The sequence below is a fragment of the Misgurnus anguillicaudatus genome, chromosome 7 (assembly GCF_027580225.2).
Source record: "Misgurnus anguillicaudatus chromosome 7, ASM2758022v2, whole genome shotgun sequence".
Classification (NCBI taxonomy): Eukaryota; Metazoa; Chordata; class Actinopteri; order Cypriniformes; family Cobitidae; genus Misgurnus; species Misgurnus anguillicaudatus.
The window spans coordinates 3,538,268-3,557,557 of record NC_073343.2 but is presented as its reverse complement, the minus strand read 5'-3'; the positions used below and the strand labels follow the sequence as shown (position 1 = coordinate 3,557,557).

The following is a 19,290-nucleotide window of genomic DNA, read 5'->3' as shown; positions in this document are numbered from 1 at the left end:
ACTCAGTTCTACTAATAGGAGTACTATGAAAAGTTTTCCACTTTTGTGTCTTTAAACGCTCGTTTTTTGAGGTCGACAGCTTATAAAAACTTATTTTTTGGGTTCTTTGGCTTGTTAGCTGTACATATTGTCACACAGCAGCTTTTTGTTATAAGCCAGAAATGACAAGGAGGCGGCCTCTCGCAATACAAAGTCAATGGAGACGGTTGGATTGTTTCCCCCCGGTGGGCATGGTTTTCAGGTTATGACGCGCTGCGCTCTGTCTCTATCATCTGATCCTGGTTTTAATCAAAGAAACCCCAAATGACCCTTAACTCAAACCGTTTTTTTACCCCTCAAATTAGTGTGAAACAATGCAAGGCCAGAAATTTTAAACAGAATAGGGTTGAAATAGGGTGGACCTCAAAACCTACTCTCAAATTACATATTTTTACTAGTAGGGGTTAAGTGGATTACATTGCGTTTTTTTTAAATCATAGATCGAATAATTTTCGGATCAGCAAAACTGGGGCTATAAAATAAAATAAGAACAAGTTAAGAAATGATAAGCATATAAAAATAGAAAAGAACAAAGTTACAAATAAAGTAAGATCTAACAGTAGCATTTAGGTACAGACATAGAATCAAATAAACATTAACACTGTCTTCTTTATTATATAAATTAAATATAATTAATCTTTTTAAAGATCCAGAAGTGATTTTCCTTTGTTTTCTGTTGTTTAATTAATATAAATGACAGAAGCACAAGCAGATAAGATCTGCTACTATCAGACCAACACAAAGATTTGACTTTTTTCTGAACTGTTTGCACTCACTTTAAGACATAACTGAATGTTTTTATTAGAATAGGTCCCAAGACTATGGTATTTCAAAATAATTTACTTTGCATACTTTAGAATCGCGCGTCTCCGTGTGTCCGCTTATAAGTGTGCGTCCATTTGAGTATGTGTGCGCGTCATTGCCTGTGCACACACAAAACAGCTTACTTTAACATCTTGCGCTCAAATTGTTTAAAATCGCTTGCATTTGCAAGGTTTAAAACCACACATGCAAAAGATAAGCTTTTATAAATAGTTGTTCTCTTTTAAAAAATGTATTTGATATTTTGTTGTCTAATTCAATTAAGTTTAGTGTAGTGTCCACAAACCTTATACTGTATAGGGTCACTGTACACTCAGATAAAATGTATAAAAGCTGTAGCTGGGGTGGTACCCTTTTAAAAAGAACATATTTGTACCTAAAGGGTGTTTATTAGTACACTGTCAGAAAAATGTTACGTTTTCTGTCACTGGGGAGGTAACCAAAGGTACTTTTACAGGTATACTAATATATAATATATCTATTGTGTACACAGCAAAATCACCATTGTTAAATGTACACTCCTGGTGTATATATGCACATCTTACACCTCTGGATACCACCAGGTCCGGTGGTACCCATATAAACACCAGCAGTGTAGATTTATCACTGATTTTGCTGTGTACCGTTAAAGGTACATTTAAAGGATTAGTCCATTTTCTTAAAAGAAAAATCCAGATAATTTACTCACCACCATGTCATCCAAAATGTCGATGTCTCTCCCTGCCCAGTCCAGAAGAAACTATGTTTTTTGAAGAAAACATTGCAGAATTTTTCTAATTTTAATGGACTTTAATAGAACCCAACATTTAATACTTAACTCAACACGTAACAGTTTTTTTCAACAGAGTTTCAAAAGACTACAAACAATCTCAAACGAGGCACAAGGGTCCCATCCAGAGAAAGGATTGTCATCCTCGACAAGAAAAATAAAATATATATACTTTTAAACCACAACTTTTCGTCAAGGTCCGGTTCAGCGGTATCTAACGTAAATGCGTAGTGACGTAGGGAGGTCACGTGTTACATATATAAAACGCACATTTGCGGACCATTTTAAACAATAAACTGACACAAAGACATTAATTAGTATCAGTTGACATACAACAACGTAGGAACGGTCCTCTTTCTCAACACATGTAAACACTGGGGCGGAGTTTCGCGCTCGTCCTCTGTGACCTCTTGACGTGATGACGTATTGCGGTGACGTAGTGGGGTCAGCTGGCGCATCACGACCGGATCTACACGACGAGAAGTTGTAGTTTAAAAGTGTATATTTGTTATTTTTCTTGTCAAAAATGACAATCGTTTCGCTAGATAAGACCCTTATGCCTCGTTTGGGATTGTTTATAGTCCTTTGAAACTCCGTTGAAAAAAACTGCTAAGTGTTGAATTAAGTATTAAATGTTGGGTTCTATTAAAGTCCATTAAAATTAGAAAAATTTTGCTATGTTTTCTTCAAAAAACATAATTTCTTCTCGACTGAACAAAGAAAGACATCAACATTTTGTATGAAATGGTGGTGAGTAAATTATCTGGATTTTTCTTTTAAGAAAATGGACTAATCCTTTAAAGGAAAACACCACCATTTTTCAATATTTTACTATGTTTTTACCTCAACTATAGATTAATTAATACATGCCTATATTTTATCAATGTGTACACTTTTATCTTTGTACAGCGCCTCGTAAATGTGTTAGCATTTAGGCTAGCCCCATGCATTCTTTAGGATCCAAACAGGGATGAATTTAGAAGCCACCAAACACTTCCATGTTTCCCTATTTAAAGACTGTTACATGAGTAGTTACACGGGTAAGTATGGTGGCACAAAATAAAACTTTTGTTTGGAGCCATAGGAACCAATGGGGCCAGGCCAAATGCCAACACGTTCAAAAAGCGCTATAAAAAGATTAAAAGATAGGGATGTATTAATTCAGCTACGTTGAGGTAAAAACATAGTAAAATATTGAAAAACTGTGGGGTTTTCCTAACTGTTTTGTACCCCTAAAATTTTACTGGTCCAAAATAGGTCCTTCCCAATAGGTACAACATTTCAATGTGTTGTTTACCCATAAAGGTACAAAAATGAACCTTTCAGGATACCAACCCAGCAACAGAAAAGGTAGAGTTTTGAACCTTTTTTGTACCTTTATTTCTGACAGTGTACCATCAAAGATACATATCTGTACCTACAGTAAACGGTACATATTAGGATCTCTTTTGTGCCCTTATATATGAGAGCAGAAATACAAATTACAAATTTCTAATGCACATGGATTTTCAAACATACCAACACAGTAAGTCAATGTTAGGAGTAAACTGTCACGGCTGGTATTAACCGGATAGTGGAAAAGTAACAGATGAACCCAAACGCAAGATGTACAAAAATATAACTATTTATTAACTGTAACTGAAAACACCCACGAGGGGGTAAAAACAGAGGGGAACAAAAACACTGTGCTGGAACACAAAAGTAAAACAGAACACGAGAGAAACTCGGATGAAAACTGGTGACATAAACACAGTAACAACAAACAACGCACGCACACCACACAGAGAACACAAGGGCATTATATAGACAGCACATCAATGGGGAACAGGTGAACATAATTAATCACTTAAGACATGATTACATAAGGGAGTAGGGTAAAAGTGACAAGACACTGGGAATACGTGTTACACATACATGATGTGAAAACACACGTATTCCCACATAAAACAATGCTGCCCTGGTCCTGTCCTCTGGATAATAACCAAGGTCAGGCAAGACCATGACAGCCACAAAACACTGGGAACACGTGTCACACAGATATAATGTGAACACACGTGTTCCCACGTACACACACTGCTGCCCTGACCTTGCCCACAGAACATAGACCTGAACCTATACTAAGGTCTGGCAAGATCACGACAGCAACAAGACACCGGGAACATGTGGCAGCCACACACAGAATGTGATCCCACATGTCCCCACACAGAACATGATACTGCCACGGTCCTGTCGGATGCACTCAGACCTACATCTAGCACGGATGTCCGACAGGACCGTGACAGTACCCCCCACTTAAAAGACGGATACAAGACGTCACAAACAAAAACAAACAAAAACATTAAACACGAGGAACGAAAGACTGCACAACAGAAGACAACCACGACAACATTACTACAAACAACAGAGGTAAACAAACATAGGTAACAAAAGGATTGGGATGATTTAACAAAAACAATAAATGATGAAGGGGAGGTGGGGAAAAAACAGGGGAAACAAAATGTCCATGGGGCACATGAGTCTTATGGTCCCGCGGCTGAAAAGCCGACCGGTGACGTGTCCCTGGCTGCGCCGGCGGGTGACGTGTCTCCGGCTGCGCCGGCGGGTGACGTGTCTCCGGCTGCGCCGGCGGGTGACGTGTCTCCGGCTGCGCCGGCGGGTGACGTGTCTCCGGCTGCGCCGGCGGGTGACGTGTCTCCGGCTGCGCCGGCGGGTGACGTGTCTCCGGCTGCGCCGGCGGGTGACGTGTCTCCGGCTGCGCCGGCGGGTGACGTGTCTCCGGCTGCGGCGGCGGGTGAAGTGTCTCCGGCTGCGGCGGCGGGTGAAGTGTCTCCGGCTGCGGCGGCGGGTGACGTGTCTCCGGCTGCGGCGGCGGGTGACGTGTCTCCGGCTGCGGCGGCGGGTGACGTGTCTCCGGCTGCGGCGGCGGGTGACGTGTCTCCGGCTGCGCCGGCGGATGACGTGTCCCCGGCTGCGCCGGCGGGTGACGTGTCCCCGGCTGCGCCGGCAGATGACGTGTCCCCGGCTGCGCCGGCTGGTGACGTGTCTCCGGCTGCGCCGGCTGGTGACGTGTCTCCGGCTGCGCCGGCTGGTGACGTGTCTCCGGCTGCGCCGGCTGGTGACGTGTCTCCGGCTGCGCCGGCTGGTGACGTGTCTCCGGCTGCGCCGGCTGGTGACGTGTCTCCGGCTGCGCCGGCTGGTGACGTGTCTCCGGCTGCATCGGCGGATGACGTGTCTCCGGCTGCGCCGGCTGGTGACGTGTCTCCGGCTGCATCGGCGGATGACGTGTCTCCGGCTGCATCGGCGGATGACGTGTCCCCGGCTGCACCGGCGGGTGACGTGTCCCCGGCTGCACCGGCGGGTGACGTGTCCCCGGCTGCACCGGCGGGTGACGTGTCTCCGGCTGCACCGGCGGGTGACGTGTCTCCGGCTGCACCGGCGGGTGACGTGTCTCCGGCTGCACCGGCGGGTGACGTGTCTCCGGCTGCACCGGCGGGTGACGTGTCTCCGGCTGCACCGGCGGGTGACGTGTCTCCGGCTGCACCGGCGGGTGACGTGTCTCCGGCTGCACCGGCGGGCGACGAGTCTCCGGCTGCACCGGCGGGCAACGAGTCTCCAGCTTCGCCGATTCCGAGGCCCTCTTCGTCCTCCTCCTCCTCCCTCTGGACGCAGGGAGTGCAGGACCGAGGCTGGCCCCGGAAGTAGTCTCCAACACCGGGGAGACAGGAGTCGACCTCTCCAGCCGGGTAGCCCCGGTCCTAATGGCCCTCAAGCTGGCCTGCGTCTGGCGGGATCCAGCAGGTCCGGTTGGTCGCCGCCTGGCGTAAACTTCGGGTCCGCATACGAGTGGGTCATAGAATTCGTAACCCGACTCGTATGCGGGACGTGAACCCCTTCCCCGTATCGCCAGGCGGCTACCGGCAAACATCTCGCTGGGTTCTGTTGGGTGCGTGCGTTATGTCACGGCTGGTATTAACCGGATTGTGGAAAAGTAACAGATGAACCCAAACGCAAGATGTACAAAAATATAACTCTTTATTAACTGTAACTGAAAACACCCACGAGGGGGTAAAAACAGAAGGGAACAAAAACACTGTGCTGGAACACAAAATAAAACAGAACACGAGAGAAACTCGGATGGAAACTGGTGACATAAACACAGTAACAACAAACAACGCACGCACACCACACAGAGAACACAAGGGCATTATATAGACAGCACATCAATGGGGAACAGGTGAACATAATTAATCACTTAAGACATGATTACATAAGGGAGTAGGGTAAAAGTGACAAGACACTGGGAATACGTGTTACACATACATGATGTGAAAACACATGTATTCCCACATAAAACAATGCTGCCCTGGTCCTGTCCTCTGGATAATAACCAAGGTCGGGCAAGACCATGACAGCCACAAAACACTGGGAACACGTGTCACACAGATATAATGTGAACACACGTGTTCCCACGTACACACACTGCTGCCTTGACCTTGCCCACAGAACATAGACCTGAACCTATACTAAGGTCTGGCAAGATCACGACAGCAACAAGACACCGGGAACATGTGGCAGCCACACACAGAATGTGATCCCACATGTCCCCACACAGAACATGATACTGCCACGGTCCTGTCAGATGCACTCAGACCTACATCTAGCACGGATGTCCGACAGGACCGTGACATAAACATGATAACATACGATTTCATAGTGGTCTCAAATTTCTGATATACCCCCACCCTCCGCACTTCTTCCCTTGCAATCTGCTTGATTTCACAGCTTTAAGAAATCAGCTCTCTGCAGATTGTTCCTCCCTATCATTCACATCTCTCTCTGAAAAGTCTCTAATCAAGCTGAATAGCCAATCAGTGATCTGCTAACAACAGCATTCATTTGGGCCGGTACACAAGCTCATCCAGAGGTGTAAGATGTGCATTTTGTGTTGCTTTTCATTTGGGACCGGGTATGAATGATTTCTTCCTTTGTGAGATGCATCAGGGTGTTGACATATCAAACTCCATCAATAGATCGTATTGAGCACGAGTGTACAAAACATGCCATCCCATCAGGAGAGGGGAGAGGTGGTCTCACCTGCTGCCTAAGCAAATGGGAGATAGCATTGCTTTGCTTGACAGTTGAATGTATTGGATATTTCGAGCTGTCAAAGATTTATCAAATTTGACTTTCTTTCATGCTATTCACGCACTCTTAATTTCTTTTGAATACATTTATTTCTGCCTTTCCTATTTCACACTTTAAGGGAATAGTTCTATCAAAAATGTACTCACCTTCATGCCATACCAAATTTTACTTTCATCAGTTCAGTTTTTTAGTTTTTGCAAAAATAAAACATGCACCTATTTTATTCCTGTATAGCTCAGTGGTAGAGAATTGCGTTTGCAGCGCAAAAGGTCATGGGTTTGAACCCAGGGAACACAAGTACTGTATAGCTTGTAACTATAAGTTGCTTTGGATAAAATCGTCTGCCAAATGCATAAATAAAAAAATAAAAATAAAACATATGTGACCCTGGACCACAAAACAAGTCATAAGGGTCAATTTAATGAAACTGAGATCATCAGAAAGCTGAATAAATAATGATAAAATAAATTGATGTTTGTTAGGACAATATTTGGCTGAGATACTATTTGAAAATCTAGAGGGTGCAAAAAACGAAATATTAAGAAAATAGCCTTTAAAGTTGTCTACATGACGTCCTTAGAAACACATATTACTAATTATAAATATATGCTTGATATATTTACAGTAGGAAAATATATTCATGGAAAATTTTTTGCCATAAAAATTGATAATTTTGATCCATGCAATGTAGTTTTAGCTATTGCTACAAATAAAAATGTGCTACATAGTACTGGTTTTGTGCTCCACAGTACACAGTCTAATCAGAATATCAATGTTCTTATCAAAATTATACATTTTTATTTTTTTAACTGTTCCAGTGTTGTTGAGCAACTACAATTCGTGTTAATCCTATAATTTTATATTATAATTTAGTTAAAGTGAATAAATTGTAGTGAAAAAATAAATTAAATAGCTAAAGTAAATTGTAAGTGGAAGTGCATCTGTCATTTAATTGAATGTTCAAAATATTATGAATCTTAATTTAGAAAAAACAACAACACATCGATTGGTCTATTCATGAGCATACATCATGTTTAGAGGAATAGGGCATTATTAATATGCCATGTACACTGCAAAAAATGATTAAAAAAAAAATCTTAGTAGGCTATTTTGTCTTGTTTTTAGTAAAAATATCTAAAAATTCTTAAATTAAGATGCTTTTTTTTGATCAGCGAAACGACCCAAGAAAATAAGTCTAGTTTTTAGACCAAAAATATCAAATCCAAGTGGTTTTCTGCATAAAACAAGCAAAAAATTTGAATTTTTCTTAAATTTGGTGTTTAAGAAAAATGTTCAAGATTTTTTTGTCTTACCCCATTGGCAGATTTTTTGGTCTAAAAACTAGACTTATTTTCTTGGGTCGTTTTGCTCATCAAGAAAAAGCATCTTAATTTAAGAATTTTTAGATATTTTTACTAAAATACTAAGATTTTTTTTATCTTGAAAATCATTTTTTGCAGTGTAAGGTGGTATGTGCTAGAAATGGGTAAACCACTATAAATATGTCTGCCCGTGGGTTGGGTGCACTGCCGCGCCAGAGAGTGTCCCACATTGTCCCTCAGAAACATGTCCCCCCTTGGGCTTATTAGCAGGTGGTCACCCTACCTGAGACATGCATTTAAGGATACAATTTTGACTATGAGTTGCTGACTTTTATAAAAAAAAAAAATTGCATAATTTGGCAAGTCAAAGTAAAATAAAAACATTTATATGTTGAAATGACTTATAGAATTAATTTTTAGAGTTTTAGAGTATGACTTATCAAATAAGCTATGATTCATTTATTATTATAAAAATCCTAATCATGCTAAAATTAAAAAAGTATGTACATTTTTTTCATATGTGAGCTGTTCATGGCTGGAGTAAAAAAGCAACATGGCAGAAGCACGTTTAAACTGTCATCTTTGCTAGTGTGGCATGGTTACATGAATTGCTGTAGTTGTGCTTAGACGGGTATTACTGTTGTTTAACAGGAAATATTTCAAGATCAGAGTCTGTGATTTAGCATAAACATGGAAGATGTTTCTGAAAGCAAATTATTTTTTATCTGTTGTGACAGAAACATGATTATGTTTCAGTTTTACAAGAAAATAAAAGCAAGTTGTTTTCCTTCTTAGTTTGTGCACTTATCTGTCATACAGACTCTCGAAATAGAATTTTGACATATTTTTTAGTCAAAGAAGTACCATTTCTGGTTCCTTAAAGTCGAGAACCATTCAGAGGTTTTTTAAAGGGACAATCCAGACAAAAATCAAAATTAGCCCATGATTGATATACTCACCCGTAAGAAATCCGACATATGTCCATCATCTTTCAGACGAGCACATTTGGAGTTATTTTAGTAAATGTCCTTGCTCTTCCAAGCTTTATAATAATAGTAAACAGGGATCAGCGAACAACTTCTGACTTTAACCCCCCAAAAAGTGCATTCATCCTTCACAGAAGTAATCCACATGGCTCCAATGAGTTAATAAAGGTCTTTTGCGGGTAATCGATGCAATTTTGTTAGAAAAATATCCTGCATCATGAAGCACCCATGTGGGTAACGCATTACAAGTAACGTGCATTACGTAATAATATTAGTAACTTAAAAGTAATGTAAATATTACTTTCCATGAAAAGTATCTAAGTAATGCAATAAGTTAAAAGTAAAAGTTAATTTCCCCAACACTGATCACAATGACTTCTGTTTTAATTACAATGGTGTAAATCAGATCACAAGACCTTAAAATAAATCTGAAAATCTCCTTCACACACAGCTGTGGGGCAAAGGAAGCAATATAACCCAGACATATAGCCACATTTTTCATTGCTGTTCTCTGTTAGCATCTTAAAAATAACACTGTAAAAAATTCAGTAGAAATTACAATGGTATTGCAGCTGGGTTGCCGGTAATTTACCGTAGATTTAAATTTATGTTATTTACTGGCAAGAGTTGGTTCAAAGTTAAATAAATTTTTAATATTTACAAGTCTTTATCTTTACAGAATAAAACTATACAATAACAGCCTCATGCAAAGCATTCTGGGAACCAGAAATCATCATCAACCTTTTTCTGTTTTTTGCTTCAGATTTTGTTTCCCAGAATGTTTTGCTTGATGCTGTTTTTTTACGTTTGACTCTGTAAAGACAAAGACCTGCAAACGTTTAATGTTCATTTAACTTTGAACAAAATGTTGCCAGTAAAAAACATAAATTTAAATCTACGGTAAGTTACCGGCAACCCAGCTGCAATTTCTACAGAATTTTTTTACAGTGCATATTTCAAATTCGCGCTCCTCGGAACAGAAGTCACCGGCCTCCATTCGATCTCTATCTATCTAGGAGAAGCAATACTCATATTAAAAACATCCCCTTCATGATACTCTTCAAAAGAATGATGAAGAAAATCATAGGGAGGGAAAAGGAGGGTATAGAGAGGATCAGATGAGTTTATGAAGGGCCTTGTGGGTTTGCTGTAAGCGCTGCGGCTCTGCGAGTAAAAACAGTTTATTTTCAGTGTGGCGGGAGAGTTATTGAACTGTTTCTAATCCAGCGCTGAAACTAAATGAGCGCAGAAGAGAGCGGTCCAAAAGCAGCTTCCACAATCGCAGCCGAAACAGAACAGAGTAAATCTTTTGTTGCGGTGTTGGGAGGAGCAGAGGGGAGCGCGCGAAGGAGGACGTGTCTGCTTCGTCCTACTCCTCTCTCATATTAAGGGTCGCTTTCGGATTCAAATTGTTACCGCAGTGTATAGCTACAATTCATTGTGTATTTATGGCAACTGTGGGTGTCGGTAACCACCTTCAGGGTTTCACTATAAACCGATCTGGCCCCACACCAGCCATCTTCTGAAGCGTGAGATACGATTTGCACTTGAAATGGTTTTTGAGGATATGACACAACTTGAACATTATCTAACCTTGGGTAAATAATGTATTACTTGTATGGGCTTTTCGATTTTAATTTTCTGTGTTTAATGTTGGTTGACGTGAATTGTGCAAAAATCTGCAATGTTTTGATGTGCTTTGACATGATATGGCATCTGCCTCCATCTAGTGGCACATGAGGGTTTTTTCTCTGCTACCCAGAGAGATAGAGGACATTTTAAGGACATATACTATTGTCTGGATATTTAGTTATGATATTATATTTACTTTGAATGTCTTTAAGAATTAGATTTAAGTGTTCAAATTTGTATTGTTATTCATTTTGATTAATTCATTTGTCCATTTACATCTGCTGTAACAGGCACAGATTACTCTGCTTTGTGAGCAAGATTTGTTTTCGGGGTTCCCACGGGTCCTTGAAATTCTTGAAAGTTTGTGAATTTGGGTAAAACAAATCAAGGAAAATATACATACATAGATACAGGTCATTAAAAGTGCTTGAAGCTATTTTATGCAAGAAGTTTTCCATATTATTCCCTGTGTATTTTAGTATCCTATACATTTTATATAAAAATTCTAGACTTTTTAAAGGTGCAGTGTGTAATTTTTAAAAGGATCTCTTGAAAGAAATGCAAAATAATATACAAAACTATATAATCAGTGGTGTATAAAGACCTTTTAAAATGAACCGTTATGTTTTTATAACCTTAGAATGAGACGTTTTTATCTACATACACCCCCTTACATGGAAGTTGCCATTTTTTGCCGCTATGTGTCTACAGAAGCCCTTAACAGACAAACCTTTTTACTAAGTTGTCTCCAACGATGAAATGTTTGTCCGGTGGTGGCTATTGTAGCTTCTTTATGTATTTCAAAAGTGAGGGTTGGGCGGTGGACTGAGCCGTTGGTTGCAATTCGCAACCTCACCACTAGATGCCGCTAAAATTACATACTGCACCTTTAAGCAAACGTGCTAAACTGTTCGCTTTAAATGCTTATATCTTCTGTATGCAAATGTTGATTCCAAAATGCTTTTTTGCATAGTTGTGTTCCCTGAGAAGGGAACGAGACGCCGCGTCTCTCCTGCCATACTTCCTGCTTCCCTGTAACGCCATATTTGGCAATATTTCAGATAGCGATATACTTCCTGACTCCCGCGTCACCCTGTCTTTGTCTTAAGCCTCACCATTGGTTGAATTTGATATACACATTCAGACGCACTTACCATTGGAGGCGTCCCAAAAGTGTCACCGTAGTGACGCAGCGCGAGTTCCCTCGAAATGAATCTTGAACATGATGTAACCTTGCTCTCACTTGAAATGTGTCCCCACATTTAGTCCTTGAATTTGAGGGTATTGGACCTGAAAAGTCCTTGAAATGTCCTTGAATTTGAAGTTAACTAAGGTGTGGTAACTAAGTTAATGGACCTGGTGCATGCATATACAGTCTGTGTTTATTTTCTCATAAAGTTACTTGCCTTGAGGCACAGGTCTGTGTCATAATGTTTCGATTAACCTGGATGACTACAGCTCTGGAATACAAATGTATTGATTTTGTTTGTAATATTGAGTGAGTGCCGGCTGCTTAATTAAGGTGTATATACGATATGATCTATCGTCATCATCATCGTCTGTGCAGCTCAGAGGGACCGGGGTGACCTGTACCCAGATCTGTCTCAATAACATAATGAGTGAAGCATCAGACATCAAAAGCCAATCAATGTTCATTAAACTCGCAGCCTTCCTGCTGTTCACCAGCAGACAAAGTGTCCAGACAGAGGATGACAAGAGCATTACTGCTGGCAGAAATTGGACCTTCTTTCTTTTCGTGTGAGCCAGGGACGAGTAGAGATCATTTGATGGGCAATTGTTCAAAACAGCCTCTGTCTTTTGCTGTTTGGTTCAGTCTCTTTATTTTATACCTTTATTATATCTGTGGGGCACCGTAAAATGAGGGATTTTTTTCTGCATCTGCCATCTGGATAATTTAAGATATTTAAGATAATACCTGATGACACTTTATAAACCACCTTACAGCCTTGTGTCCTATAATACAGACCCAATAATCTTTCCTATTTCATCCTATTAAATGTCTTATCGAATTAAACTATCAAACTAATGCAGTTATAACAGATTTGATAAAGCCTAATCTCCATCAGTTTGAAAATGGTTTTTTACCAATAATATTAACTGTTTTACCACAGGCTGTTGAATGCTTTATTATGCTTGGTTGAGAAACGTTTCACAGGTATGCATTATTTTTTGATAAAGGCACACCTGACATGTCAAATGTCTAAAATAACCACCAGAAAAATGCAGAGTTATTGATGGTGCTTATCATCAACTCAATGTCCCCTCGTCAATTATTCCTTACTTAATAGTTTAAAAGTAAAATGTTTCATTGTGACTATCTGTGAAATCCAGGCTAAAAAGTCTGATTTTGATTATGTGGTTATAATGGACATCAATGTTTAATTTCAGTCATTGATTTCACTTTGATTCTAATCTTTGACATTGAAAAATGCTTTGAGCCCCGTGTTGGATCACAAATTAGGATGTAATTTAAGGTACTGGAGTGGACAAATATTGTTTTGGAGGCATGAAAGTAAATTTCTACATCATATGTTAATTTGATGTCTAAGTTGAGTGTAAGTCATTAATTTTCAACCTTATATTATTGTAATCAGTGACTTGTTGCCTAAAACATAGCAAACTGTTAGCTAGACTTTTTTTGACAATGTGTTAATAAATTGAAACCAATGTAAATGTTATTATCTATATTTATTAGTCATATATGTGCAGCCCTTTTAAAAATATAATATACATCAATTTATAATAGATGATGCTTAGATGAAAGAATATATTTGTAATAGACAGATGTACAAACAATGTCCACCTTTATAAATGGAATAGTATTGAATTATTTCTGTTCAATAGAATTTTCTAGAAAGTGTTACAATACAATCGTCTGTTACAAGTTTTTAGGGTGGTATTAAAGAATAACATGATATTCGGCTTGTTTAATATGCACTATAAGATTTTTTTTGGTTTGTAAAATCATTTTAAATTATACAGTTTCAGAATAAAAGTAGTGCTGGGCAAAGATTAATCGTGATTAATTGCATACAAAATAAAAGTGATTTTTGGCATAATATATGAGTATGTGCTGTGTGTAATTATTATGTATAAATAAATACACACACATTCATGTATGTATTTAAGAAACATTTACATGTTTATATATATTTATTTATATTTTTATATATTCTATATTAAATATAAATTAAAAAATGTATGTATAAGTAAAACAATTCTGAAATGAATATATGAATGTGTGTGTGGTTGAATATACATAATAATTAGACACAGTACACGCATATATTATGCCAAAAATCACTTTTATTTTGTATGCGATTAATTGCGATTAATCTTTGCCCAGCACTAAGGTAAAAAAGGTATAAAGGTATTTTTTACCTTTACAACAAATTAAAAAGTTGTACTTTTTGGGGTACAATATTACACCCTAAGAACCTATTGCGAACATTAAGAAACAAACAGTTAACTGTACTGACAAGTTCAGAGTACTCAACATTTTGTAGAAAGTGATTACATATTTTTAAGTAAACCAACTTTTTAAAATCAAAAATTTTAAGTAATGAAAACGTTAAAAAATCAGTTAACCCAAACTTAAAATTTTACGTTTAATTTTGTTTAATATTTAAGTACACTATACATAAATCTACTGTTTATTAAAATGACTGTTTACTGCATATTTTTGTATACAAAACTTATTTTTAATATTTAATTTTTGTTCACAAGTCACAGAAACAGATCATGTGACTCATGAAAATTTAAGACCAGTGAAAGTGTGTTGAGACTGAGCTCAGTGCTGACTTTCATACAGTTATTGCTCACATGATAAAGCAAACACATCCGACCTACAGCCTAAGCACAGGCACTACACTTCTGAACAACTCCTCTAAATCTCTAACATAAATGAATGTTTAACACTATTGAGTTTTCCCTTTACTGAAAACCACATAAAATATTACCTAATTTAAAAAAATACATATTGCGGGCTCATGCAAAGCATGCTGGGAACTGGAACCTCCTTAGCCATTCGTGTTGATTTAATTTTAAACTGAAGTAAAGTAATTTGCAGTGCCAGACTCTTTCATACAGTAGCTTACCTGGCAAATTGAATCACACTCATCACAATCACCAAAAGTTTGTAATTATTTGCAGTATTTGTTACAGTAAGGATGTGGTATTGTGATAACTCTGTTCGACTCATTTTATTTGAGTTCGTGGAACTTAAAATAGTGAACTCGTTGAAAACATATCAAAACTTTTAAGTTGAATTAACTTTTTTCACAGGTTTAAGTTCAGTTCACTCTTTTTAAATCAGTAGATTGTACTGTTTGGGTTTAGGTTTGAAAACTTTAATGTCATTTTTCTCAGTTTTGGTGTTTGCGTTGTTACTGCACTTAGCTTTTGGAGGGCAGAATAGATAAGAAATGTACCCATCCTATTCAAGATTTTAGGTCAGAATAGATGCACATATTCTTTTATTTATTATCAGTCTCCTAATAATTGTAGAGCTCAGATGCAAAATCCTCTAAGTGCATCTGACATGTTTTCTTGTAAATTAACATTTTTAAAAAAATCGGATTCTTAATGGACTCTTAATGGTATTTCTGAATGGCCTGAGGATGAGATTAAAGGAATATTCCATTTTCTTAAAAGAAAAATCCAGATAATTTACTCACCACCATGTCATCCAAAATGTTGACGTTCTTTCTTTGTTCAGTCGAGAAGAAATTATGTTTTTTGAGGAAAACATTGCAGGATTTTTCTCATTTTAATGGACTTTAATAGAGCCCAACATTTAATACTTAACTCAACACTTAACAGTTTTTTTCAACGGAGTTTCAAAGGACTCTAAATTATCCCAAACGAGGCATAAGGGTCTTATCTAGCAAAACGATTGTCATTTTTGACAATAAAAATAACAAATATACACTTTTAAAGCACAACTTCTCGTTTAAATCCGGTCGTGATGCGCCAGCGTGACCCCACGCAATACGTCATGACGTCAAGAGGTCACAGAGGACGAACGCGAAACTGCGCCCCAGTGTTGAGAACGAGGACCGTTCCTACGTTGTTGTATGTCAACTGATACTTATTAATGTCTTTGTGTCAGTTTATTGTTTACAATGGTCCGCAAATGAGCGTTTTATATATGTAACACGTGACCTCCCTACGTCACTACGCATTTACGTTAGGTCGAGCTGGACCGGATTTAGACGAGAAGTTGTGCTTTAAAAGTGTATATTTGTTATTTTTATTGTCAAAAATGACAATCGTTTTGCTAGATAAGACCCTTATGCCTCATTTGGGATTGTTAATAGTCCTTTGAAACTCTGTTGAAAAAAACTGTTACGTGTTGAGTTAAGTGTTAATTGTTGGTGTCTATTAAAGTCCATTAAAATGAGAAAAATCCTGCAATGTTTTCCTCAAAAATCATAATTTCTTCTCGACTGAACAAAGAAAGACATCAACATTTTGGATGACATGGTGGTGAGTAAATTATTTAGGTTTTTCTTTTAAGAAAATGGAATATTCCTTTAAGCAAATTTGTAGCAAAAATGTTTAATAAACACATAATACGTTGCGAGACCGTTTGATTAATATCATTATTTAATTTTTGATGGATGTGGAGTTAAGCGGCTTTCGCATCTGAGCTCTTCAATTATTGTTATCTTAAAACTGCATGCATAATGCTAATAAAATCATTTAAAAATGCTGTTTACAAATATGTACCACAAGAGTGCACTGGCATTTCATGTCAACTACCCATTTCACATCCTCTTCACCCACATACAAATACAGGACCATAATGCCTCCTAACAGCACTTACAGCAGCCGAAGATAATATTAAGCCCAGATACTGCAAAGTGAAGAAAAAAACAATTCTGATTAAACATTCCATCTATTCAGTCATCAATTAGTGAGATGAGATGTCAGTTAAAGCCCTTTATTTATTGAATTACCCTCTCCCATGAGTAATCCCTTTTTGCAGCTCATTTGACTTTCATGAACTGTGTTTCAGTCGGGCATGTGATTGAATAAGTTCGGTGTTCATTATTTACACGGGAAAACAAAAGCAGGCCTTAATTAATGTACTGAAATGCCGGATGGCGTTTTTATACAGCCACGTGAACCGCATGAATTATCTCGAATCAAAAACAGATAAAGAGAGGCGCATTTTATGGAGAGACGTGGTCGACTGGTGCCCTCGCGTGTTCCGAAATGGTTTTACGAGCTTTGGAGATTAAACGGCAGTGAATGGAATCATAGACCGTCTCAAAATGGCCGACTGTCGCGTGATGTTGTGTAACATCGGCTCCTCGTTGAGAGACGGTGCCACCCTTTGAGGATCTCATTGTGCTCAATGGACTGTCACTTCTGCCCTGTCCTCGGTGCCATGTTTCTGTCCGCCCGCATCTACCCACCGCTCAATAACATTGATACAGAATCATTTTGATATGCTTTCACTCGGAGTTAATCATCAGATACTGTCTATGGGTTAGTCCTGCTTATCTATCTCTCTCTCTCTCTCTCTCTTTCTCTTCTGTTCTGTCATTACTAATGGCAAGTATAACCTCAATTACTAATGGCAAGTTTAACCCCATGCAGGCAGGATTGATAAGAAGAAATCCTAAATAATCAAATATTGATCTCTTCAAGTAGTAGAATTTGAGGTTTATATGCATCAATATTTAGGAATACATGTTGTAAGTGAATAAATGCATTGCATACTCCTATTTATTTAGCTGCTATTTTATCTAGTCTATAATTAATTTTTGATTTACACTTAGTATTTACACTAAATAAAGTAGTTTTTGTTGTCTTTTAATTTTTAATCTTGGATAATAATCCTGTCCTGATAAAATAAAGAAACATGGACGATAAACCCTATCTAGACAGTGATGTGTAGCTTTGATTTCTGTCTTCATTGACTTTCCCTTACATTTACCTCGCCCTGCACTCTCTACACCCCGTAGAGTCAAAGCCGACATTTAATGCCTGGCTGGCTTTTCTAATACTTCTCTATAAAGTGAATGATGGTTACAGACTCAGGATGGAGAGAGGGGGCATCGCTGTGTCTATCAGTCCCGTAATACAGCACATGGATGGGCGAATGTGTGGCAGATTGCTGAATGTTCAACGTTTGCCAGACAAAAGTGTTCATTTTCCTGTTGGGCCATTTAATCGAAAGCTGTTGGAGGCTAAAACATCTGATGTTAACTCAGTTTGCTCTGTTTTCGTCATGCATTTCCACAGAAAAAGAAAATAATGCAGTCTTTATCAAAGTTTCATTGAGCTGTCTGATTTATTGAAGTCAACATGCGATCAAATTATCATGTTTACTCATTCCTGGACTTATTGCATATACACTTGGTAATTGACATCTTTTTTTTATCAAAATGGATTAAGAGAATGCTTTGTCTTTTTTTAATGTTTTTTAGTTACACTTTCTATGAAGCCCATATTAATTATTAAGAGAACATCTAGTCTTTGTAACTTTTTGGATGTTTATGCGTCAGTGTCAAAAACGCTGTGGCAAGATGAGAACTTCCTAAAAAAAAAAACTTGTTTTAAAAGCATGCATCAGGTTTATTTCAATGCACAGTGTATTTATGTTAATTTTATGCAATAAAAAAATTACATTTTAACAATTTTTATGATAGTTAAGACTGAATGGCTGAATGTAACCGGCAATTGCGCCAAAGAATGAGGAATATTAAATATTTTATCCACCTTCATGGCATGTATACGGAGCCCCTAAGGGGACATGGAGCAAAAATTAAATAAAGTTTAGTTTCACGTGCGCACATGAAACTTTCATGTGCCCACGCAATATTTTCACGTGCGCACGCAAAACTAAACGCGATAATAACTAAAAATGTAACTTTTTTAAAAAATTCTGCACATGAAGGTTTCGCGTGAGCACATAAAAATTTCATTAAATCGAAAGTTTATTTCATGTCATCACGTAAAACTTTCGCAAGCTCACATGAAACTTTTACCTGAGGACATGAAACTAAACTTAAGATTTTTTTACTCTAATGTCACCTTAGGGGCATGTAAACGTAATCATCAAAAATAATAATAATAATAATAATAATTTAAAAATATCATTTTATTAGTTATTATAAATGTAAATTTAATTAAAACAGAATTAATAAAAATAATTAATAAAAACAGAAATGTTAGACTTGGTCCTCAAAAAAGAGAATGTATGCAAGTAATCTGCAATTTTTTTTGGAATTTTAACCCTTTTACATTTAATTTATCCATACGGGCATAAAATAATTCACATCACGTCATTGACCCTTATACAGGAAGAAAACTTTGCATTTGTCATTTTACTTTAAGCAATAAATGACCATTCATAAGATGTAGTGATATTATGCAATGTCAAGAAACTTATAATAAATGATAGAACTGTGGTATATCATTTATAAATCATCATACTTTTAAAAGGTATAACCAAAATAGGAAAGTATTATGTATGTAAATGTTGCTATGATTATTTATTAGATGATACAACAAGGTTTTTATAAACCATTATGTTTGCATT

At 37.9% G+C, this 19,290-nt stretch overlaps 1 protein-coding gene across 36 annotated transcripts in view; it reads left to right on the top strand.

The window, feature by feature from the left end:
- nrxn3a (neurexin 3a) overlaps positions 1–19,290 on the top strand; it is a 411,002-nt gene that overhangs the window by 113,623 nt on the left and 278,089 nt on the right. The window lies entirely within an intron of this gene.